The following is a 26,745-nucleotide window of genomic DNA, read 5'->3' on the forward strand; positions in this document are numbered from 1 at the left end:
GTTTGAGATACCAATAAATTTATTAATTTTTAAATTATTATTATTAAATTATATTAAAGTTAATGCTTTTTTGTGGGTGTTTTTTCATTTATTCAAAATGTTTTTCAGTAAAAATGTCTGGATTGCAATGATAGTTAATATCCCCCTGCAGCTGGACAGATGGAAAGATCAATCATTTATAATTTTATTAAACACATATTCCTTTTCCCTTGACACACCAAAAGCCACGAGCCACAGATTAAGATACAGTAGAGAGTGAAAGCTGGACCAATTCAGCACAGGAGCTCCATCAAACCCCCAGATCCCACCGATGTGTCATTATCTGGTGCAGAGAACATCTCAGAGGAACCCAGTGTGCGGTGAGGATACCTGCCAGGCGGTTCAGTCGATTAAGAGACAAACTGACAAAAGGTGGATGGATGGACTTGTATCAGCGACTTCACTCCATGTTTCCTCTGAGACGCTGTAAAATATCTATTTTCCACTTGTCGTCTGAGGACCACATGGACTGTTATGTACAGCCAGCACAGAACTTGCGACAAAACAATGGCTAATTCACTGAACGCTGCATTATTTTCCCCTCTATGAGAGGTCAGTCCACAGTAATAGGGTCTGTGTAAAATGAATAAATCACAGTAATACATTGAGATGAAGACTCCAGGCTGTGTTCTTTCTTCTGGTGCCAAATATGAATTGATTTTCTTGTATATTTAGTAGTGCGCAAGGCCTGTAGCCTGTGTCTTTATAGCCAGTGGGGGTTTGTATAAAAATGCATGAAAAATTATTTAAGGGAAACACTTTGGGGCACTAGTCCTTCCAGAAAAAAGCGGAGTTTTTTTTGTGATTGTTGCGGGCAAAAATCCTCAATTTTGCGCCATGTTTTCTTAAAAAATGTGATGGAATATGCGGGATACTTATGCAATTTATGCAATGGAATTGCGGGAATTTGCAAAAATTGCGGAACTTGCAAAAACTGCGGAAACTTGCAAAAGCTGCAATGATGTTCACGTCACATAATCACATCACTTCATAACGTTCCCATGGCAATAGAGGACACGGCTGCGCTTTTGGGAAGTAAATGCAACATTTTTCAACTTTCTGCTAATATATATGTGACTTTTTGCTACAAAAATGCGGAGATTATGAAATCATGCAACCCCCGCATATTTTGCGCGCGGAAATATGTAATTAATGCGGCGAAAGTGCGGAAAAAATGCAGCCCCGCATGAATATGCGGACTTTGGCTGATTATGCAATATATCGCGTGATCGCACAATAGCGTTTTTCTGGAAGGACTGACTATATACAGTATACTTTAATGGTTAAATTTTAATTTCATTGCTTAATGGTAAGCTGAAATCTTTAATAATATTGACTTTAAATTGAAGACCTGGCAAAGAGTTCAGTTTGTGACATCTCTTCTGATACTCTAATGGAGACTTTTGTGAGACTTCTTTGTCTATTTTGGGAGTTTCTATTTGCTCTCCATTTAATCTCATTGATGTCTAGGAGAAATATTTGAGATATTAAAGAGATCACATCTATGTCTATTACTAAGGGAACCACCTAAACTTTTTTAAACTGGGATATCACAAAATGTATCAAAATCCAAGAACTCCTAAATAGAGATTCATTTGACAGCTCTCTTTGGTCTGTCTAGACTGAAGATAGAGAACATCTAAAATGGTTTTCCATCTTTTTGTCAGGTCTGGATGACCTTGTTCATTCAACCTTAAGGTTTGTGAGCTATGATCCCAAGAGGGTCCCATCTCCAAATGTTGATCATGGTAGATAACCTCCAGTGTTGTGCTCTTAGTCTGGCCTAATTATTTAATGGAGCACAAAGGTTGTTTAAATTATCCACTTCCAGCTTGTCTCTTAGGAGAAGGGTTTAAGTGAGTGTCGATCAATTTCAACACTCTTACCCTGCAGTGGACTTTAAAAGGTAAGGTAATGTCTCCCATGGCTCCTCCGCCGACAAGCAACGGGTAGTTTATGAACATACAGTAAGTGCCTCATGTGTACTGTTTGAAATCCCTTTAATAGTGAACAATGCTATATAGATTACAAACTGTACAGGTTAGACCTTAACCCTGCCAGTTCATACAGATGTTAAGCACTTTTGTTTTACAACTTAAGCCAGGGGTCTCCAATATTTTGTGATCAAGGGTTACCACAATGATTAAAACTATCTGAAGGGTTACTTTTTTGATATAGTCTACTCAAAACCTTTTTGTTTTATTTGTTGATTTTATTTTATTTTACTTGCTTATATGTTTTACTCGCACACACAACATGTATGTAGCCCGTCGTGTGTGGTTCGTAATTTCAAAATATGTGTTCGGCGTGTTGAGTGATACTGAGTTTACTGTTAAGTGAGTGTCTTGCGTGTGTGTACGTGAGCATCTCTTTTTCATAAATGGTTTTGACGAGTGTGTAGCAGGCACTTATTTTGACAAAACACGTGATGCACAAGGTTCACATGACGCAACAAACATATTTTGAACACGCGAGCAACACACATGACACTCCGAACACATATTTTGAATTTGCGCCCCTCAGAATGATGTTTTATTAATGTAGTTCGGGAGGAGCACGCCAAAAAAAAAAACCACTTAAGTATTTCCAGCTGTCTATAATCAGTAATCAACAAATACTCTAGTACCACCAGCTGTCCACAATCCCTAATCATCATATCTACCCAGCACAAAGGCAAGCCATATATAAGTCACAGTTTAACTCTCCAAAGATCCTCTGCAGTCTTCAGAATCCCTCCACCACTCCGTCTCCTCTCACTCACCAGGTTATTTCCTAAACCTGGGAGGGTACTCTGCGTTCGGGCTCATTTCCGAGCTCAGAGCCCTCTCCCCAGACAGCACGCCAAATCTAATTTAACTATAGAACTTATTTGTAAGTGTGAACTCGTGAAAGAGCTGTCATGTATGGAGCCCCTAAGGGGACATGAAGCAACAATTAAATAAAGTTTAGTTTCACATGCACGCGGGGAAGTTTCACGTGAGCATGCAAAACTAAACTTTTAAAAAAATGTTGCACATGAAAGTTTCACGTGAGCACATGAAACTAAACTTTTGATTTTTTTACTCCAATGTCACCTTAGGGGCTCTGTAGTCATGAGCCGCCACTGTAAAAAAAATGAACATACATAAAAAAAGTCAAGCTAATATAAAAAATCTATAAATACATATTAAAATTTAGTGTATAAATAGAATGTGTTTTGGCGGGCAACTTACAGACTCCATGCGGGCAACCTGGTGCTTGCAGGCACCATGTTGGAGACCACTGATCTAAGTTGTCCAAAAGGTGCGATTTGTGTAAATCTGCATTCAAACATTATGGTTTTACAGCAAACACTACTAATAAAATCATAATATATACACTGTCAGAAAATTCATGTTCAGGTTCATGTTCCTGTCAAGTATTCATGGGAAAGAAGTGTTTTTAGATGTTTTGTATTTTTGTGAATATCTTTAGTTTGGTTAACTTGAACTTTTAGTTAGCTTCCCCTTAACACTAACATGAGCCCTTTTTACAGAGATAACAGAAAATACACAGAAAATGTGTCCGAGTTTTGTCCGGGATCGTTTGATTTTTGGTTCATTCATACTGTCAATGATTTTTCAGAATCTGTGCATTTATTTACACACATACCGTGTAAAGACTATCTGTGAAACCACGTGTGTGCACTTTTGTTTATGACTAGATCATAAGGATCTGCATTTTTACTACAGGTCTGTTGAATGCTTAAATCTGATAGGCTGATAAATGTTCTGAGGTGTGCAATTATTTTCTGGGAAACTCACGGTGAACGTAGTTTCAGGCAGCTCTCTTGACCGCATTACAGTTCCATATCACTTTGCATAGTTAACTGTAATAACGGACTAACAAAAACAACATGACAGACGATTTTCCGAGGCAATAACAGCGCTGTTTAGAGACGCATAGAGGTAGCCTAGTTCACACAATCTCTCTATTTCTCTCTCTCTCTCTCTGTGTCTCTGTCGCTCTCGCTTTATTTCTAATAACTTCATTAATAACTGCATTAGAATGCTATCAACGGCTCAGGCCTCCATTGCCAGCTTTAAAATGACGTTTTGTAACAAGCAAAAGAGCCGTTGGATGAGACGTGGAAGAAATAGTCCTACTCACAATAGCCATTTAAGTACAAAAACCGGATGAATCCCTTTAAATATATCATCTGATTGATGTCTTGAGGTGTAGTAACCGTAGTATAAGCGGAATAATTGACTCCGGGACATCGAATTATTCGAAAAATAATGCACACCTGAGGTGTGGCCGCATCAGCCCATCGACAATAAATCTCTGTGTCAAAGAAGTGAACCATAACTTGTTGCAATGACACGCGCATCTTCACTATGGCATGCCCATTACGGCATTGTTTCTGTCATGACTGGGATGCAGGAGTGAGGAAGTGAGGACGCAAGTGCAGAGTTTGTGTGAATAAATAACATTTAATAAATAAACCAGAAATAAAACACGAGAATCAATAATGGCAGGTACGTAAAACACATGAACAGATAAATGTTAACTGGAGCAGACATGGTAGAAACGACAATAATCCGGCGATGAGTGATACACAAACACGGGTATAAATACACAAAGACACACAGGTGGAATGAATCAGGTGAAGATTAACAATGTCCAGATGACGACAAATGGATCAGACACAAAACATGACACGGATCACCGTGACAGTTTCTACGTCTTGTTCACACATAATGCTTTCCGTGTGTGTTAGGGCAATGTTACTAGGTCCTCTTTTTGGGAGCGATCCCAAAACATTTACGGGACGTGTTTGTGCTCACACAGAAGCCTCCCTGCCAATTTTACGGAAATTTTCTTGCACCAAAGTGTGAATGGGGTTATAGATACCCAAACAACCAGCCAAGTTAATCACTCAGACGGAAACACTGTACAGAAATCTATATGAATCTACACATAACCTGTAGTGGTTGGGCAGAAATGTATTGGCCGAGAAAATAAATGCAAATGTAAATGTCTACTTCATTCCCTTTTACCACCAATGCGTTCATCATCAAAATGGAAAAATTGTCAGAGTTGCCATACCGCCTGCTGACTGAATGATTTATTAAAGCCACAAATTCCTGGTTGATTCGCTGTGAATAAAAGGTTTCCACTGCAAGTTGTTATCTGAGCGTGAAATCTCCGCTGGCCCCCTCTCCTCGTTCGTACCGGGGGCCGCCGGAGAAGTGTCAGCCGACGGCTGCTGATTTATGGCGTGTCATATCAGATGGTAGAAATGCCCACAGAATGAGGCTGAAGTGTAGATGTCTTTCAGCGGGAGGTATGAGGAGGATAAATTAAGAAGTCCCTGAGTTATGATAGAACGCTGGCCATCATTATGAAACAACGTACGTTCTCGCTCTCTGTATGAAATCCTGATAATTCTGTCGAAAGTGCGGGAAGATATGTTGCCAGCTAAGCATATTCAGTGGGAGTTTTTTATGGATGTTGTGGCGGAGGAAGGAAGGTAGATAAACAAAAGAACTTTTGTTTTGTTTATAAGTTATTACTGTGGATTGAATTGTAGTGTTGTTGGAAATGAAATCCTGAATGGGCTTGCCAAATAAAGGTGTTGTTTTATAGGGTATGTCTATCCACACAGGTTTATGAAAAACTGTAAACAGCAACAGATCTAAGATTACCACATCTAAGCCACACACTTAAACTAAATTTTAGCACCTCCAATGCTTCAAACAAGCACATACCAAGATGTTAGCACCTACTTTTAACCCAAATGTTTTTGGAGATGTATTGACCCATTTCCTCAAAGCTGCTAAACTGTGACATTTCGGCTTGTACTGCATTACCTGAACCCACTTCTTTTAGGTTCAATATTAGGGCAATGGCTTAAAATATAAATTCTTTCCTTGTTGACCCATTCAGCTTACATACAAACATCCAGGGATTCAACATTTCATTTACAGAAACAACCCCACATTTATTGTTATTCACTGCTGAAAAGCAGTTTCAGATCAAGATGCAACCTTCATCCTGACACATAGTTGACATGACACAAGAAATTCATTAGATGGTAGCATAGAAGAAAGGTAACTTGCTATTCACTGAAACCTTGTCTGCTTTATCTCTCAATCATACATGTTGCCAAAAGTCGTAGATGTTTTCTGGTCATATTGTCGGTCAGAGGTCATTTAACCAAACAAAACTATTTAATTATGTGGTCCATGGAGAGTTAAGCAGCAGCCACTGCAACCTCTGACCCTGCTGGATGACTGTAATGTAACATGAAGTGGTCAACAGACTGTGAGGATGAGTGCCGCATTAGGACAAAGGTTAATATGAGACACTAAGAGTTTCTCATCCCATATCTGTTTTCAACAACTCTGTATATTCTATAACCATAAGGTGAACAGCTTCAGTACATAAAGCCCTCTGACAAATCTTGATCCTGTAATGTATTGATTACATTTTGAAACACAAATTGTGTTGTGACCCAACCTGAACAGCACAATGTACTCATTTACAGTAAAATGAGTGAACTGTACTCAAACCAGTGAAAAAGTTGATTAAAATTCAAGTTTTGGGGGGTTCAATGATTTCACTGCTTGAGTTTCACAAACTAATCAGTAATCAAGTAATCTACCGATGGTATGTGCAGCCCCGCGTGAACTTGAAATCAAACACAGATTCAACCACAAGAAGATGCGGGGTCATTGAAAGATGAGAGATAGAAAGAGCGGGAAAACTTATAAATTAACACCTACATTACAGATAGAAAGGTATTTAGCTTCCTATTAAAGTTTGATCAATTGTGCATAACATGTGCAACAAATGCAAATAGAGTCTATTTATTATCAAAGTATTTGTCAGTAATGCAGTTATTATGGGGAAATAAGTATAAGTAAATAATTGCATTCATTGATATAAGGTGTGCACCCTATATTTTCAGCTTGCACTCCTAAAATTTTCAGTCAGGTACTAAAGTGCTATCAGTAAAAATGTAGTTTGAAGCCCTGTACCTAAAAAACTTTTTGTGGACTTGCATAAATAGACAAAAGTTGCACTTAAAGGAATAGTCTACTCATTTTCAATATTAAAATATGTTATTACCTTAACTAAGAATTGTTGATACATCCCTCTATCATCTGTGTGCGTGCACGTAAGCGCTGGAGCGCGCTGCGACACTTCGATAGCATTTAGCTTAGCCCCATTCATTCAATGGTACCATTTAGAGATAAAGTTAGAAGTGACCAAACACATCAACGTTTTTCCTATTTAAGACGAGTAGTTATACGAGCAAGTTTGGTGGCACAAAACAAAACGCAGCGCTTCTCCAAGCGGACCCAAAAGAGGAACCACACTTCACGGCGCAATAGCACCTTTGGAAGCACTTCGACTCACCTGAAAAGTCCGCTACGCTTCTCACTCTCATAATGGGAGAGGGAGGGTGTTACTGCGCCGAGTCGAAGTACTCCCAAAAGTGCTATTACGCCGTAAATTATAGTTCCTCTTTTAAATCCGCTTAGAAAAGCGCTACGTTTTATTTTGTACCACCAAACTTGCTCGTATAACTACTCGTCTTAAATAGGAAAAACGTTGATGTGTTTGGTCACTTCTAACTTTATCTCTGATTGCTTATCCAGCATTTACGTGCACGCACACAGATGATAGAGGGATGTATCAACAATTCTTAGTTAAGGTAATAACATATTTTAATATTGAAAATGAGTAGACTATTCCTTTAATTGTTTCCTGGACATTTTGTTTTTATAGTTTGTCACATATCGTTATGTATCATCAACGGATTAGCAAGCAATACATCGATTATCGGAGAACCGATTCAACGTGAAACGGTCGTTATCGTGAGCCGTGTATCAAATTGTATCGTGAGGTACCCCGCGATTCTGCTTATTAGCAATATACACTACGACTGTTTCTTAATGTCAATGATACTTTCTTGGCAGGACTGGTCTTTCCAAGTCACTTCCTTCAGAGGCTAGACGAGGATCCTCTTTAGAATTTGGAGAACACTTAAATGGAACAGGCTAGCAAGTGCACATCATTGCGTCATTATGTCAGTAAAAAGGTGTGCTTTCAGTGCTGCATGCAAGGGATTGTGGGTGATTTAAGAGCACGAAGGACACATACAGTATGCATCCTTTCCTGTAAATGGAATATTTTTCGAACGAAGGACTTGGTTGTGATTCCGAGGATCCTCGACATTGGAACAGTCCTTCGACGGATGTCGATGACGTAGCATCCTCGAAATTCTGGCTTCCGAGGATCCCCTTGACATTGAGAAACAGCCAGTTTTGCCAAAAGTCTTGGGACACCCCTCCAAATCGATGACTTCAGGTGTTCCAATCACTTCAAGTGAACGAAACTCTTAATGCTTCATCATAGCAAAACATTTTGGACAATTTTATGCTCCTAACTTTGTGGGAACAGTTTGGAGATGGCCCCTTCTTGTTCCAACATGACTGTGCACCAGTGCACAAAGCAAGGTCCATAAAGACAGGGATGAATGGGTTTGGTGTGGAGGAACTATACTGGCCTGCACAGAGTCCTGACCTCAACCCAACAGAACATCTTTGGGATGAATTAGAGAAGAGACTATGATTGAGGACTTCTCGTCCAACATCAGTGTCTCACCTTACAAATGTGCTTTTAAAAGAGTGGTCAAAAATTCCCATAAACACACCCCTAAACCTTGTAGAAAGTCTTCTTCCAAGTAGAGCTGAAGCTGTTATAGCTGCAAATGGTGGGCCAACTCCATATTAAACCCTATGGATTAAGGTGGTAAATGGACTGCATATATATAGCGCTTTCATAGACCAATGGCCATCCAAAGCGCTTTACAATTTTGCCTCACATTCACCCACACATTCATACACCGACGGTGGTGTCAGCCATGCAAGGCGCCATCCAGCTCGTCGGGAGCAGCTGGGGTTAGGTGGGGTTAAGTGTCTTGCTCAGGGACACCTCAACACTTGGTCAGGTGGAGCCGGGGATTGAACCACCAACCTTCCGATTTGTAGACAACCTACATGAACCACTGAACCCCTGCCGATTAAGAATGGGATGTCATTCAGGTTCATGTGCATATAAAGGCAGGTGTCCCAATGTGTATAATGGTGGTGGTAATAGCAGCAATAACATATCAATGTTCAATGAAATAAAACAGTTGGACTGACTATTCTCTGAGAAGGATGGTCCACCAGCTGTTTAAAGGTAGGGTAACAGATTTGATCCTGAAACATTTTTAGTTATGCTGGTTAAAAGTCTCCTTACATCCTGATAGCAATCACTGTGTTTAGTTGTTTAAATGTATTTGTAGAAATTTATGTCATCTGTGAAAGGCGTAGGACCAAAAAATGTTCAACAAATCATAGATTTCGGTCCGAACGGACGTTTCCATTTTTTGTCCCTCATACGTTAGCGTAATTTCAATGCCCACCGTGCAGCGAGTCCACGCAGACACCATACGTCATCGGCGCGTTCACGTGCGCTCACCTCCTGCCTGTAAACAGTGAGAACAGCAAACTTTTTCTGCTGAATTGACATCCTACACAGGAGGCACAAAACTAAAGACATCTTTTATAACAACAACAGCAAAAACTGCCTGGATCAGCAAGAGCAAAAACCCAAATTAACATCGGTAACTTTACTGCTTTACCACGAGATGCAAACATCTGCAGGAGGCAAAGGGTCTGATGGGTCGTTGCACTGTTTAGGTAGGTAAGATAGGTACGCGATATGCTTGTATTGAGATGGATTCAGATATTTTACTTTGATGAAACATGTTGCTTATGAAATTTGTGTTCATTTACAGATTAGCGTAACGATATAGTTACTGCTTAAACTAATTCTGATGTAAACCAGTTGTTTGGTTATTTTGGAAGTGTTATTCACTGTGTACTGCAAAGTTTTCTCACTGCTGAATGAGACATGAGATGTGACCGTCTGATCTGTGCGTGTTCATGTGTTTTGAAAGAGGCGTGACTTTGGATGGCGATTTGACTTGAGGGTGGGATCGGGATTTTATTGCTAGGCAGCTACTGTTAGCATTTTTCAAAATGTGTTACCCTACCTTTAAGAGTCCAATAGCTATGTTTTATGGTAATATTAAAAATACTGTATAAGTGTGCTGCGCATGCTCAGTATCAACAGAGTTCATCAGGTTCAGTCAGTGTACTGTTGGGGAGAGCTCCTATAAAGAGTTGATACATTAGATGCAGATTATACTTCTATTATTTCAGATCAGAATGACGTGGATCATTGCTGTCTTGAAACGCAAACTCTTTTAAATTTAGTCCAATTTGGTGTACTGATTCAACTCGTTCACAGAAAAGAACCGGCTCAGAAGAACAATTCGTTCAAGAACCGAACATCATTAGTTTTTAGGGAATCGGTTTCCACAAAAGTTTTGGTTTAATGCTTTCAACCCAGCATTTGGGTTGACATCCCAGCATAGGTTTATTTATGACCCATCAGTGTATTCTGTCCTTTAACAATAACACAAATCAGTATTTCAGAGATTTTTGCAGGAGTTGTTACAGGTGCGAATGAGATTAGGCCTCTATAAATTCTTACTAAAGTTTTTCACAAGCTATATTGCACTTTGTCACTTTTATGAAGAGCCTTGAGACCTGCAGTTTTGATGAAGTTAAGCATGAAGACTTCTACAGGCACCTGTTTGCCTCATGGCATTTCGTCAGGAAGAAAATCTCCCGAGACAGCTTCCACACGGTCCTGAAATTACAACAGCGCTCCATCTAATAAAATTAAAATGAGATTAAAAATATTGCATTTGGGATGCCTGCTGATATTAGCATATCTTGTTTCATTTAATTAAAGCTGTTTTGTAAATTGAGGCATGTTAAAGCTCCACAAATGTAAGTGATTTTTACATCTGAAACAATTGCCCGCCTAAAAAAAAAGGAAAATTAATTAAAACTGAACAGTGATAGATAATGGAAATGCTATTTTCCTGCCAGCGTTATAATCATCAGGGAACAAACATTAACTGATCATGTGTTTAATTCTCCGGCAGAACTGCATTTGGGTGCTGACATTTCAGCTAAAAGCGACAGCTGATTTGCAATTTGTATTAAACTCCAAAGCGTCTCTGTGTTGAATGAGAATACGTATGGTCATTAATCTACACTCTCCTCTGCTCGTGTTAGGGGAGAGAGGCCAAAAAAATCCTCTTATGAAGTTTGGAAACGTATCTGAAAAGCAAATGTGCTTTTAACAAGCCAGCGGGGAATATGCAGCATGTTTGGTGAGGCACTCCTGAGCTGAGAAGCGTTTCATCATGTTTGCATGGGAAGGCAGAGGTCAGTAACAAATTGGACAAAGCTTTAAAGAGGTGATGAGAGGTAAACAAACCTTCCCTGCCTCATTAGGAGTCAAGAAAGTTCAGAATGCAGACATAAAATGACCAACATGCGTCTTGATGTCATGTTTCATGGACGATCGCATCTCTTGTGTACGAGATCTAATTATTTTCAGTCCATTTTGAGTCGTTTATCTCTGGTGGGTGTTTGTGAACGGAAAGGTAATTTTTCCTAATGCTGGTCTCTTGCTTTCTTGTGCACATGGGGATTGGCTCTTGAAGTTAATTGTAAATGGTTTAGTTCTGTAAGGTCAAATATGACAAAATGAAGAATACACTATAAAATATTTCTTATTGCACTTAAACTTTTAAGTTAAACGACTTTTTTGACTAGTATTGAGTTGTTTTAAATTACAAAAATTTGAGCCTAAGTTCAACTTTATTTTTATAATTTATAGCAACTCCTCACAAAGGTGAAATTAATTGTAATTTGATTTACAATTAAACTTAATTAAACTTAAAATTTTATTTCAATTACATTTTCAACAAAGAATTTTTACAATGCAGTCAATATTTATGATATCTGTATTTGTAATGCTATTTGTAAATACTATGATTTTCCAAAAGTACACCTTTGTACCTAAAGGGTGCATATTAGTACTTATGTCCCTTAAGGTACATATCTTTACTTAAATGGTACATATTAAGACCTTTTTAAAGGGTACTGTCCCAGTTAACCCCCAGGGGTCCAAAAATGTGGCGCCGCATTTTGACGTGTTTTCTCCTTCATAGCAAAATCAACTTAAAATACTCCATCATTAATAATCATACACTTACGTGTTTGACATCATTTGAAACTGTGAAGGGTCTTCTTTAATATGTGTACATTCACAATAACAACAGATCTTTGTGTTTTTGTCAAATAAAGAAAATAAACAGGGTGGGTATTCAGACAATTCTGTCGCCGCCAGCTGTCTCTCAAAACACGTTACAAAATCAATTGAAACTACACACATATCCAAAGAAAGCCTGAAATGTCTACTTTTAAACAAGCTAATTATTGCCTGTTTATATAATCTGCATTAAAGTAAAGAGAGTACTGTTTTTCCTGGCTCACTTCATTATCTTTAGCTTTTGTACCCTTATTTCTTGTGACGAGTCAGACAAGGTTGGATCCATTTGCAAATCTTTATTAGTATCACACAGCAGTTTAGACAAAGGCAATGCAATGTAGCGGTAAAACTGGTATGTAAACACAGATACGGCTTGGGGCAGGCAGATAGTAATCGTAATCGTTAACACAGTCCAGAATCGGGGCAGGCGGAAAGCAATCGTAAACGTAAACACAGTCCAATATCGGGGCAGGCAGAGATCATTCGTAAACGGGTAAACAGTCCAAGGTCGAGGCAGGCAGCTAAACATCAATAATCCAAAAGGCAGTCCAAAAGTAATCACCAGGGAAAGAAACACAGGGAAAACAGGGAAATAACGCTCAGTAGTGCTGCACGGGGCAAAACAAGACTTCGCAAAGAGCGTTTGTGTGTGTCCCAGGTATATAGGCAGGATAATGAGTAACAGGTGGAGTGTAATCAGCGGAGCGTGGGGCATAGTGGGAAATGTAGTTCCAGTTAGAAGTCAGGTGAATGTGATGTTTGAACACCGGGGACGTTAGCGCTGACATCCGTAACAGAACCCCCCCCTGCGAGCGGCTCCAGACGCGGGACGGGTTTTTCCTCGGACGGCCACGGGGGCGAGGGGCCGGCTTATCCGGATGAGACCTGTGGAAGACAGTTATGAGATTGGGATCCAGGATGTCCTTAGCGTCCTCCCACGATCTCTCCTCCGGGCCGCACCCCTCCCAGTCTACCAGGTACTGGATGTTGGATCCCCGCCGTCTGGAGTCTAAGAGCTCGTGTACCAGAAAGGCTTCCTCACCATCCACGATGAGTGGGGGGGGTCTTGTTGAGCCGGACTCTACAGCCGTCCCCGGATTCTCGGCGGGTTTGAGCAGGGAAACATGAAAAGTGGGGGAGATACGATAATTAGCAGGCAGTTGGAGACGAAAAGACACAGGATTAATTTGTTTTATGATTTTGAATGGACCTACATACCTGGGACTTAGTTTCTTGCATGGTAGTCGAAGCCGGATGTCTTTGGTGGAGAGCCATGCGAATTGACCTGGTTTGTATGAAGGTTGTGGTCGTCTGGACTGATCTGCCTGTTCCTTGGATCTTCTGACTGCACGTGAAAGATGAACGTAGGCTTGTCTCCAGGTTTCTTGACTCTTGTTAAACCACTCATCCACAGCGGGGACTTCTGATGGCTCGTCATCCCACGGAAGCATAGGTGGTTGGAACCCGAGTATACATTGGAATGGAGAGAGACCTGTAGCAGTTTTAGTGATGGAATTCTGTGCGTACTCGGCCCAAGGTAAGAAGCGACACCACTCATTCTGATTTTGATGACAGTATAATCTGAGGAATTTGGTGAGTTCTTGGTTAGCACGTTCTGCCTGTCCATTAGACTGTGGATGATATCCGGATGTAAGGCTTATGTTGACGTTGAGTGTTTTAAAGAAGGCTTTCCATACCCTAGATGTGAATTGGGGTCCACGGTCCGACACAATGTCCTCAGGGAGTCCGTAATATCTGAAAACGTGACGTACCAGTTGTTCGGCTGTTTCTAGGGCTGACAGGAGTTTGGGCATGGGGACAAATCTGCAGGCTTTAGAAAAGCGGTCCACGACTGTAAGGATTATGGTATTACCTTTGGAGAGGGGTAAATCAGTGACGAAATCCACATCAATATGAGACCAGGGCCTTTTGGGTATTTCCAGGGGCTGAAGAAGACCTGCCGGAGCTTGGTGGAGAGATTTATTAGCTGCGCATGTGATACAAGCATTGACAAACGTGGAAACATCCTCATGCATAGATTGCCACCAAAATTTGTTTCTCAGTTTTTGTAGTGTAATGTTAATACCTGGATGTCCTGAGCTGGGAGAGGTGTGTACCCATTGGATGAGGTGTCGTCTGAATTTGGGTGGAACAAATGTTCGATCAACGGGGCACCCACTGGGTGGTGGTTTCTGAGCGTTGGCTTGGTTAATTTCCTGAACTACATTCCAATGCACGGGTGCAACAATAAGGGTGGGTGGGATGATGGGCTCAGGTTTGGTGGGTTGTGGAACAGAGTCGTATTGACGAGACAGGGCATCAGCTTTCGAGTTCTTTGACCCTGGACGGTAAGTGATTATGAACCGAAAGCGAGTAAAGAACAGGGCCCACCTAGCCTGTCTGGTGTTGAGACTCTTTGCTGATTGCAGATATTCAAGGTTGTGATGGTCAGTAAAGATGGTGACTGTGTGTTTGGCACCCTCTAGCCAATGCCGCCATTCTTCTAGCGCTGCCTTCATCGCTAGAAGCTCACGATTACCCACATCATAATTGCGTTCAGCTGCATTCAGTTTTCTGGAAAAATATGCACAGGGAAAAAGTTTAGTGGGTTCACCTTGCCTTTGTGATAGTATCGCGCCAATGCCTGAGTTGGATGCATCTACTTCCACAATGAACGGACGATCAGGATCAGGATGATGCAAGATGGGAGCTGACGTGAACATGAATTTAAGGTCTTCGAATGCTCTTTTTGCATCGGGACACCACGACAACTTGTGATTGGTTTTCCGTACCAGGGAAGTTAAAGGGGCTGCGATGGAACTGAAATTCCTGATAAAGCGTCTGTAGAAGTTTGCGAAGCCCAGGAAACGCTGGAGGTCTTTTACTGATTGGGGTTGCGGCCAATTTAATACTGCATGTACCTTTCGTTCATCCATAGCTACCCCTTCGGGACTAATGACATACCCCAGAAATGAAATGGATGTGGAATGGAACTCACATTTCTCTGCCTTGGCGTAAAGTTGGTGTTGTATGAGTCGCTGTAGTACAGTTCTGACGTGTTGGATGTGTTGTTCTCTGGAATCGGAATAAATCAGTATGTCATCGATGTACACAATGACGAACTGGTTGAGCATGTCTCTGAACACGTCGTTTATGAAAGACTGGAACACGGAGGGACTGCTAGATAGGCCGAAGGGCATGACCAAATATTCATAGTGACCATTCGCCGTAGAGAATGCGGTCTTCCACTCATCACCTTCGCGGATGCGAATGAGGTTGTAAGCATTGCGCAGGTCGAGCTTATTGTAAATCTTGGCGTTGCGAAGCTGTTCTAGGGCTGCAGGGACTAAAGGAAGCGGGTATCTGAATTTAACTGTGATTTCGTTGAGTCCGCGGTAGTCAATACATGGACGTAGACCCCCATCCTTCTTCTCCACGAAAAAAAATCCTGCTGAGGCGGGTGATGTGGATTTACGAATAAACCCCTTGGATAGTTCTTCGTCTATGTACCTTTTCATGGCTTGGGTCTCGGGCTCTGACAGGGGAAAGATGCGGCCCTTAGGAAGTTGTGAGTTGGGAAGCAGCTCGATAGCGCAGTCGCAGGATCGATGGGCTGGAAGCTGTGTTGCTTTGGTCTTGCTAAATGCCGTTGCCAGGTCATGATATTCCTTAGGTACATTGTCAGGAAGAGGAGTCATGGTACCTATTGGTGACGGAAGTGGAGGTAATTCAGGTTTTCTGGGAATACACTTTAACTGGCAAGAGGGGCTCCAGTGCACTATTTCCTTGTTGCTCCAGGAAATTAAAGGGTCATGTTCATGTAGCCAGGGGAAGCCAAGGATGATGGGATTATGAGGTGACGGCATGGCGTAGAAGATGATGTTCTCAGAGTGATTGGTGGAGATGTTCAGGGTTATTGTTTCTGTGATATGCGTGACGCGACCTGAGCCGAGGGGTCGCCCATCTAACGCTGAGACAGAGAGAGGTGAGCAAGGGGTTAATTTAATATTGTGAGTTTTAACTAGATCAATGTCAATGAAGTTACCGGCAGCCCCGGAATCTAGCAAGGCTTTAATAGTTACAGTGTGACCATGAAATTTCAATGTAACAGGAATTTCGAGACAATCAAAAGTTCCCGTGGGGGAAAGAGCACTCACCCGGCCCAAACGGGACTGAGCAGGTCGAACAGGGCATGAAGCTCTGACATGTCCAGGCCCGCCGCAATATAGACATAATCTCTCTCTGAATCGGCGATCTCTCTCCTCCACAGTTAATCGTGCACGACCCACTTGCATGGGTTCACATTCCTCGGTAGACGTAACAGGGGAGGTACTCACATAACGGGTGGGTCTTTGTGTCCGGACGAGATTGTCAATGCGAATGGCCAGATCCACAAACTCAGTAAAACTCTTCCCTTCGTCTCTGCAGGCCAATTCAGATTGAAGCTCACCACTTAATCCTTGCCTAAACATCGTCTTAAGGGTGGTTTCCAGCCAGTCTGTTTGTGCTGCTAACGTGCGAAATTCCAACGCGAATTCAGCCGCGGTGCGGCGACCTTGACGCAGCGCCAGCAGACGCTCACCCGGATCGCGTCCTCCAGCTGGGTGCTCGAACACCGCCTTCATGGTTTGTTGGAACTCGTCGTATGTGCTGTGATCAAAACCTCCCGAAGTCCATAATGCTGTTGCCCATTCTAAAGCCTTACCGGTGAGTAGCGTACAAACTAGCGAGATCTTGCCGATCTCTGTGGGGTAAACATGGGGTTGCTGAGCGATGAATAATGAGCACTGCATAAGAAATCCACGGCATTTTTCAGGTGTACCATCGAATTTCTCGGGGAAAGCCAGTCGTGGTGTAGTAGGAGCGACAGGATGTGGTTGTGGAGCTGGTGAAGGTGGCTGTGCAGTGGCTGCCGCGGAGGAAGCAGCGGCTGACGCGGCCGCGAGCCCGTGTAGGCTCTGAACGGAGCGCACGAGCTCCTCCGTCAGTGATGTTAGCCTCGCTAGCTGTTGTTGGTGAGCCATGAGGACGCCGGCTTGCGACGAGAGCTCTCCGGTGATCTGGGAAAGAGTTGCTGGATCCGTGGGCGGCGAAGTCTTCTGTGACGAGTCAGACAAGGTTGGATCCATTTGCAAATCTTTATTAGTATCACACAGCAGTTTAGACAAAGGCAATGCAATGTAGCGGTAAAACTGGTATGTAAACACAGATACGGCTTGGGGCAGGCAGATAGTAATCGTAATCGTTAACACAGTCCAGAATCGGGGCAGGCGGAAAGCAATCGTAAATGTAAACACAGTCCAATATCGGGGCAGGCAGAGATCATTCGTAAACGGGTAAACAGTCCAAGGTCGAGGCAGGCAGCTAAACATCAATAATCCAAAAGGCAGTCCAAAAGTAATCACCAGGGAAACAAACACAGGGAAAACAGGGAAATAACGCTCAGTAGTGCTGCACGGGGCAAAACAAGACTTCGCAAAGAGCGTTTGTGTGTGTCCCAGGTATATAGGCAGGATAATGAGTAACAGGTGGAGTGTAATCAGCGGAGCGTGGGGCATAGTGGGAAATGTAGTTCCAGTTAGAAGTCAGGTGAATGTGATGTTTGAACACCGGGGACGTTAGCGCTGACATCCGTAACATTTCTAACAGTATAAACGGTTTTATCGGATGCATGTGCATTGTCGCAGTTTAGAGTAAAGTATGTGTTTGCAAAGAATGAGGATCCAATTACAAACTTTATTAAAAATAATCCACAATTGTTAATCCATAAAACAGGTAAAAGTCGAAACACAGGCAAGCAATCTAAACACAGTCAATGAAACAACAAGAAAACCAAAAACCTGGAACTGGAACTGGAACTGAAGGTTAACAATGGCAAGACTAAGCAATGTGTAAAAGCATTAACAGCATCCAAATAACCACATTTGTGTTTTTAGCCACTTGAGAGCGTGTGCACATGGCTCGAACTGATTTTGCCAAGTGGTTGATGTCCTCAGGGCAACATATTGTGTTGACTCAAGGACAACATTTTTCTAAATAAAACCTAAACCTACCCCAAACCCCAACCCTAACCATAACCAAACCCTAAAATCAGAGGGACATGATAAGTAAAAAACAATGGTTTAGAAACAGCTAATCTTGGTTGTAAGCTTAAATTTAAAACAAACTATAATCTTATTTCTGAAATCTGATTGGTTGATTGAAATGTTGTTCCAGGGTCAACATAATGTTGCCCTGAGGACATCAACCACTTGGCAAAATCAGGAGAGCCTGTGCACATGACAGGAAGTAAGTGAGCAAAACTGTCCCATGTCTTAAAACTGGCAACGTGCAATGCCTTTAACACATGCTAAACCCACACTTCGGAGCAGTATTCAAGGCTAAGCATATCCCATCATGCATCATGAACTGGATGTAAATTGCAGGCTTTCACCTAGACCTCGCGAGACGTCGTGGAAACTTTTAATTGTAAGTTAATAAATGTATTACATCTTGGTTGTAAATGGAAAGTGCTGCACATTTCATTGGTGCAAACTGCATTATGTATTTTGTGAAACATCTGCAACTGCTTTTATCACATAATTAGAAACAACATTAGTTGTTTATTCAGGGACTACTGAATAAACAATAAACCTTAAAGCCCAACTCACCTACAAATGCCATTTTAAATGAGTTTCTATCTAATCTTCTTTAAACCACAAGAGTCACACAAATCAGGCTGTTGGGGATCCCCTATCAACGTAATGTCACATTGATTATGCCCCAACCAAAACCGCTAATAGACTCCACCTTTTGAGCGAGTAGTTTAACCTTCTGTCAGAGAAACATGTATTGATGTAGTCCAAAGCCCATGAGTAAGCTCTACCCCTTATTTTGCATACAGGGAGGGGAACAAAAGCTTTCTTTGCATTTAAAGAAACACACACAAAAACAGCGGGTTTTTATTGCAGCCACAAATGGCCATGTTCAACATCGTATAATCAAAGATCTGTGGTGTATTTCGAGCTGAATCTTTACAGACACATTCTAGGAATAACAGAGACTATTTTTATATTGCTGAAAACACATATGTTTATGCATCCGTTTTAGTTAGATAAAAACTTAAAAATGTTAAATATTAATTAAACGTAAATAAAAAACAATGACATTTTGGTGTAAATTGCTGCCACTTGGGTTGATATTTTCACACTTGCTACAGTAGTGTGTCCCATCGGGTGAATATTTCTACTTGCACCCTTGGGACCTTCACGTCTACTAGAACACGGACCAAATACAGGACATACGTCATGTCTACCCATTCTCACCCGTGACACGCATTGTGATTATCGTGCAATAGATACGCCACATTCCGCTTTTGCGTGCATATGATACGCCACTCCTTCCCATTGACTTATATGGCGAATCGTTTCGTGTCATTTTATTTATTGGTTTCTCATTTGTTTTCTATTTTTTAAATCACTTTCGCTTGGGTTTAGGGTTAGATTTCAGATTTGTTTAAACAGGTTATTTAATATACAGGATTCTCTATGTTTGTGTCTATATTTAAGCCACGGTCGTTTGGAGTTGGGGTTAGAGATGGGGTTTGGGTGTCATCTTTAAATAACAAAAAGTTGTTCTAACCCTAAACCCAAGCGACAATGGTAAAAAAAAAACAGAAATCAAATGAGAAACCAATAAATAAAACGACACGAAACGATTTGCCATATAAGTGAATGGGAAGGACTGGCATATCATATGCACGCAAAAGCGGAATTTGACGTATCTATTGCACGATAATCACACTGCGTGTCATTTGTACACTTTTTGGTGAGAATGGGTTGGTCATGTAAGTGGTCAAGTGCAAAGACGGCAAATTTGGATGCAGCCCATGATCGGGGGTGCTTCTCAATATGCTTCCTCATCTCCTACGTCCTACATCCTATGACCCGGAAACCGATCACGCTTCGTCATCTTGAAGGACATCTCAATTCTTTAATTGCACCACGAGGAGGCGAGGAAAGAGGGGTTAGGAGGCTTTCTGAGGAGTCATGAGCGAGGATACACAAGTGTATCCTATGCGGAAGTGTTTTATCAACTAAACCTGACACACGTATACATCTCCTCCTCCTTTACATCATCACGTTACTAAACACATATAAATCTTGCTATTAATCATTAAATTATTGTAAATGTAGACTCATTTCAGACAGTATATTTAATATGTATGTATAGGCAGGGCCGGATTATCCATAGACGGGATTGGGCGAGTGCAGGTGCGGGCACCCGTGACAAAACTACGGAAGGCGCGATCATGTTCTATTTCATCCCTACTGACCGCCAGAGGCGGTGCTTAAGCACTGAATGATCCATCTCGCGCATGCGCAGGTCGAGTGTTTATACCAACAAAGTCACCCGTGACCCCTGATGCCTACGGAGAGTCTATAACTTCCGGTGACATCAGAGGATCTGTTCCTTTTCATCTTCTCGCTTCGCAGGTTGTTTTTTCTGCGCTAGCAAAAAGACTAGGATATTGTGTTTCATTCGTTGCTGGTGGCCTTGTGACATTTTATTGTCGGAGCAGCGAGTTGCTCGCCCTCCAAAGGCCGCAACGAAATCCACCGACAGGTGAGTTACAAACTTTTTATATAACTGCTCGTTTGGTGCATTTGTTGGTGACGGCTGTGTTTTCGCTCCCTCTCCCGACATTTGTAATCTAACGTTAACAGTTACCCTTATATTATTGATTCATCTGCGATTTATTGTTGTAACACGGACGCGTTTTTGGTTGATTGTTCAGCTGCGCTCGTGTAGTTACTTTGTGCCAACTCGGTTGTGCCGGTTTATTTTGTTAAACGTCTTTTTGAGCTTTAACTGCGCTTTGTGTATTTAGTACCAACTCGGTTGTGTCGGTTTTGTTAAACGTTCGGCGCTTAACTGCGCTTGTGTATTCGTGCCAACTCGGTTGTGCCAGCTTTTTGTTAATCATTCGGCGCTTAACTGCGCTTTGTGTATTTTGCAACAACTCGGTTGTGCCAGTTTTTTGTTAATCGTTTCGGCGCTTAACGGCGCTTTGTGTATTCGTGCCAAAGCGCAGTTAAAGCTCAAAAAGACGGCCTGTATGGCTCCTCTGCAGCTTGAGGATGGCCATGATTTATGTCCCTCATGTCTTGGCTTTGAACATTTAAAGGAGGGTCTTTTTGACAACCCTGGCATGAACTGTGGTATCATGCCTCGGGCAGTGAGGGCAGCTAGACTGGCTGAGGTGGAGCAAATGTTGGGATCTACATCGTCGATTGGACATTTGACCCCAGCCCAGCGACTGGTTCCAGATCAGTCTGGGCAGTCTAAACGTCAGGCTGCTGAGGCTGCAGGCCCCACTCCTGCAAAAAAGGCTAAGGGACCCCGGCTTGCCTCAAAAGTGGAGCAACTAACAGCGGAGCTCAATACTATGAAGTCCCTATTCCTGGCCCTCCAGTCCGGGACTGGAGCAGAGCTGCCAGATGATTTTGTTCCTTCAGCAGCCTCCTTGGAGTCGGAGGACGATGTGCTTTCCATGGCAGCGTCAGCTGGCCAGTTTAATGAATATGAGCCAGAGGTACTTCCACAGATGGGAGCCTCCCAATCTTCTGGGGCCTGCTCCCGTTCTTCAACCCATAGCTCTACTGGTGGTGTTGAGGACTGCTCTATGGGAGCCATCATTCGTATGGCTCTTGCTCGTCTCCAGTTGGACGTCCCGCAAACTCAGCCGGCTCCGGCCAGTGCTTTTTTCAGGCGTGTCCCAGCCTCTGTCAGCTTTACTGCGCCCCCATCGGAGGAGTATTTGAGGGAGTTGCAGGCATGTTGGAGGGATTCTAGGGCCCTCTCTCATGCAACGTCCGATGGCCGGACCCTGGCAGCCATGCAGGACGCACAGAAGTTCGGATTGGACCGCATGCCAGCAGTTGAGCCAACAATAGCGGCTCTTATCATCTCACCTGATGAGGCCTTGAGGCCGGATGCTAGGTGCCCTCGTCCCCAGTGCCGGGTTACAGATGACCTGCTCTGTAAGGCCTATGATGCAGCGGCCCGCATGGGACGCATCGGTAACTCCATGTCCCACCTGATGCTCGCTTTGTCAACTTCCCTGCAGGAGACTGAGTTGGATGCCTCTGTCCACAATTTTAGTGATGCTTCACTACAGGCATTCGCTTTGATGTCTAGGGAATTGGGGCGGTTGATGTCTACTCTTGTGCAGGCTCGCCGCCAGGTATGGTTGGCACAATCTCCTCTCACTGAGGCCTGTAGGAGAACCCTCCGCAGTGTTCCGGTGGAACCAGGGGAGCTGTTTGGTTCCGCAGCTCTGGAAGCGCTTGAGTGCACGGTCCAAGCCGGACGGACTCGACAGCCGCTGTCCGGGCTTCAAAGAAGCGTTACGCCTCCTAGCAGGCCTAGAGGTCCTCCAGCTGCCCCACAGCGCAGCTCTCGTCCACAGGCTCACCCGAGGGGCTACCTAAGGTCTCTGCGCCCACGTCCACAGCCTGCTCAGCAGCAGGCACCGACCTTTCGGGTGCCTGACCGGCTGCCCTCAGGACAACCTCAGTCCTTTCCAACCCGTCGTGCCTCTGGAACCTTTAGAGGCCGGGGACCCCGGCGCTGAAGCCCGGGGGTCGGCCGTCGGCTGTTTTTCCCAGCAGCAGCTCAGCTATTGGGCTGCCTCCACCAGGGACCCATGGGTGCTCTCAACCTTAACCCACGGGTACAAACTTCAGTTCCGACGCTGGCCCCCAGCCCATGGCCGGGTCAAGATGACCATCATAAGCGACCCGGCAAAAGCCCAAGCCCTCACCCAGGAGTTGTCCGCCCTCCTGGACAAGGGTGCCATCGAGCCAGTAGATCCCCTGTTGCACCCCGGGGGGTTCTACTCAACTTACTTTCTGGTAGCAAAGAAAGATGGCGGACTCCGTCCTATCCTCGACCTGAGGGGTCTCAACAGGTTCCTGAAGGTTCTGAGGTTCCACATGCTGACCACTGCAGAGGTTCTACGTACAATTGCCAAAGGAGAGTGGTTTACGTCAGTAGACCTGAAGGATGCCTACTTCCACATCCCTATAGCTCCACACCATCGGCAGTTTCTGCGGTTTGCCTTTCAAGGGCGCCATTTCCAGTTCCGAGTGCTCCCATTCGGTCTCTCCCTCTCCCCTCGGGTGTTCACCAGGTGTGTGACGGCAGCCCTTTCGCACTTGCAGTCGCGGGGCATGAAGATTCTCCCATATCTGGAAGACTGGCTCATCTGTGCGCCATCCCAGTCTCAAGTGGCACTGGACACGTCGTGTCTTCTCTCCCATGTGGCCCGCCTGGGCCTCCGGGTGAATTTTACAAAGAGTTGCCTGGTTCCATCGCAGGGCACGCTTTTTCTCGGGATGACTCTCGACGCAATCACCATGAAGGCTCGCCCATCACCACAGCGGGTGGACGACATCCTCCGCCGCCTCCTCCTGTTTCGGGGGGGCAGGCAGTTATGCTATGTGGAGTTTTTGCGCCTCCTAGGGAAACTCACAGCTGCCGCTACCGTGATTCCTCTAGGACTGCTGTCGCTGCGTCCCCTCCAGAGGTGGTTGCACGGCTTTCATCTAGATGTCCAGTGGCACCGGCACAGGAAACTCAAGGTGTCACGTCGTTGCCTTCTTGCTCTGGCCCCATGGAGAGTAAGGTCATTTCTCCTGCAGGGCATGCCCTTGGGTTCCATCGCATCTCGTCGGGAAATCCTCACAACAGATGCTTCCCTCTCAGGATGGGGTGCTGTGTGGCAGAATCGAACAGCTCAGGGGCTGTGGTCTGTGCAGGAGCGCTCACAGCACATCAATGTCCTGGAACTGCGGGCTGTGCACAGGGCATTGCAGGTTTTCCTTCCCTTCCTGGGAGGCCGGCATGTGCTTGTGCGATCAGACAATGTCTCGACTGTGTCTCACATAAACCACCACGGAGGCACCAAGTCTGCACCACTGCTGCAGGCATCCCAGGATCTCCTGCTGTGGGCAGGGCCACACCTGGCCAGCCTGAGGGCGATGTATTTGCCTGGGGAGCAGAATCAGGCGGCAGACTTACTCTCCCGTTGCAAGCCTCCGCCGGGGGAGTGGCGGCTTCATCCGGATGTGGTCCTCAGCATCTGGGACATCTTCGGCAGGGCAGGGGTGGATCTCTTTGCCTCAGAGGAATCGACCCATTGTCCCCTTTGGTTCTCCTGGACGGAGAAGAGCAGCCCTCTGGGCCAGGATGCTCTCGCACACGATTGGCCAGAGGTTCTCCTCTATGCCTTTCCACCAATCCCTCTGATTCTTCCAACACTGCAGAGAGTCCTCCAACACGGTCACAGGCTACTGTTGGTAGCCCCCTTCTGGCCGGGAAGAACATGGTTTCCACTGTTGTACAGTCTCTGCAACGGTTCACCGTGGCGCCTCCCAGACAGGAGGGATCTCCTGTCTCAGTTACGGGGCCAAATCTGGCATCCCGATCCTCACCGCCTGCAGCTGTGGGTCTGGTCACTGCAGGGCCCGACCCGCTGCTGACTGAGTGTTCAGATGGCGTCTGCAATATTGAATGCAAGGGCGCCTTCTACCCGGGCGCAGTATGAGAACAGGTGGCGGCTGTTTACTACATGGTGCTCAGACAGGAATGTGGACCCTGTGCACTGTTCAGTTCCAAAGATTCTAGAGTTTCTCCAGTCACTCTTGGATGGCGGCCGGTCCCCGGCTACCTTGAGGGTATATGTGGCAGCCATTTCCTCTCGACATGCTCGGGTGGACAACGACACGGTGGGGTGTCACAGATTGGTGTCCCTTTTTCTGAAGGGTGCATGGCGGTTACGCCCCCCACGAGCACAACGCGCTCCAGCCTGGGATCTACACCTGGTGCTCGATTCCCTATGTTCACCTCCCTTTGAACCCCTGGCTCAGGCAGAGCTGAAGTGGGTCTCTATTAAGACTGCCTTTCTCCTTGCTATCACGTCAGCGAAACGTGTTGGGGAACTTCATGCGCTCTCTGTGAGTGACTCATGTTTGAGGTGGAACTCCGATGGCTCGGGGGTTACCCTGTGGCCGAATTCAGCTTTTCTTCCGAAGGTTTTGTCATCAACCAACCTTGACCAACCTATCCACCTGGCACAATTTACTCCCCCAGAAGGGGAGGACAGATTACAGCTGCTGTGTCCCGTACGGGCTCTCAGAGCCTACGTTGTCGCGACTGCGAGTATAAGGCAGTCAGACCAGCTCTTCCTCTGCTATGGTGGTCCTAGGAGGGGCTGTGCTCTCTCCAAACAGCGGTTGTCTCATTGGGTGGTGGATGTAATCACCCAGGCATATAAACGAGGTGGTCACCCCCTGCCATCCGGGGTGAGGTGCCACTCTACCAGGGCAGTCTCAACTTCATGGGCGGCCCTGCGCGGCGTGCCCCTGGAGCGCATCTGGGAGGCGGCATCATGGGCATCCCCGAGTACCTTCTCCAGGTTCTACCGGGTGAATGTCGCCACCCCCCATCCACTGGAGGTGGTCCTGTTGCCAGACTCTGCGCTGTCCTCTCAATAAGGTACGTGCTAAATTCCTCGTGACTTTTCTGGTATGTGTCATCCAGTGCTTAAGCACCGCCTCTGGCGGTCAGTAGGGATGAAATAGAACGAGAGTTACGTATGTAACTACGGTTCTATGAATCCCGGATGACCGCCAGAGCGTTCTGTCACTCAGAATTCCTGTGTACTCGCGAGAAGATTCTGTAGGAACAGATCCTCTGATGTCACCGGAAGTTATAGACTCTCCGTAGGCATCAGGGGTCACGGGTGACTTTGTTGGTATAAACACTCGACCTGCGCATGCGCGAGATGGATCATTCAGTGCTTAAGCACCGCCTCTGGCGGTCATCCGGGATTCATAGAACCGTAGTTACATACGTAACTCTCGTTTTAAACGCTCATTTACATAACACGTAGTTTTATGTCACCATGCGCTCAGTTGATTGTACCAATGGGTTTACGCAGCCCGGGTAAAGTCAACACATCTCACTCAGAACCGCGAAGAGACACGTTGGCGCAGATTTAAAATTAAACATTGCAGAGATGAGAGATAAAGAGAGCGGGAGAACTTTTAGCCTTCATTAACACCAACAACATTATGAGAATAAAGGTTTCAGACATCAATGTCAAGTTAAGGAAAATCGGATAAAAGATGAGAAACGTGTAAACAAGTACGTAGATTGCGCTGCCACTCACCTCATGTATATATCTTATGCCTAGATTTAGTTAAGGGGGTTGTATGATTCTTTCTTTCATAACTGCCTATTTTAAAAGTTTCATTGATTGTGCATATGACATGTGCAGCAACTGCATAGAGTTAAGCAAGTCTATTTAGTATTTTTAAGTAATGTAGTTATTTTGGAAAAAAATTGAATAATTGCATTGCAGGCTGATTTAAGGTGTGCCCCAAACTTTCAGTCCTAAAATTTTCAGTCAGGGGCTACAGTGCTCCTAATAACAAAAAAGTTCGTCTG

Source organism: Misgurnus anguillicaudatus, chromosome 10, assembly GCF_027580225.2.
Source record: "Misgurnus anguillicaudatus chromosome 10, ASM2758022v2, whole genome shotgun sequence".
Lineage (NCBI taxonomy): Eukaryota > Metazoa > Chordata > Actinopteri > Cypriniformes > Cobitidae > Misgurnus > Misgurnus anguillicaudatus.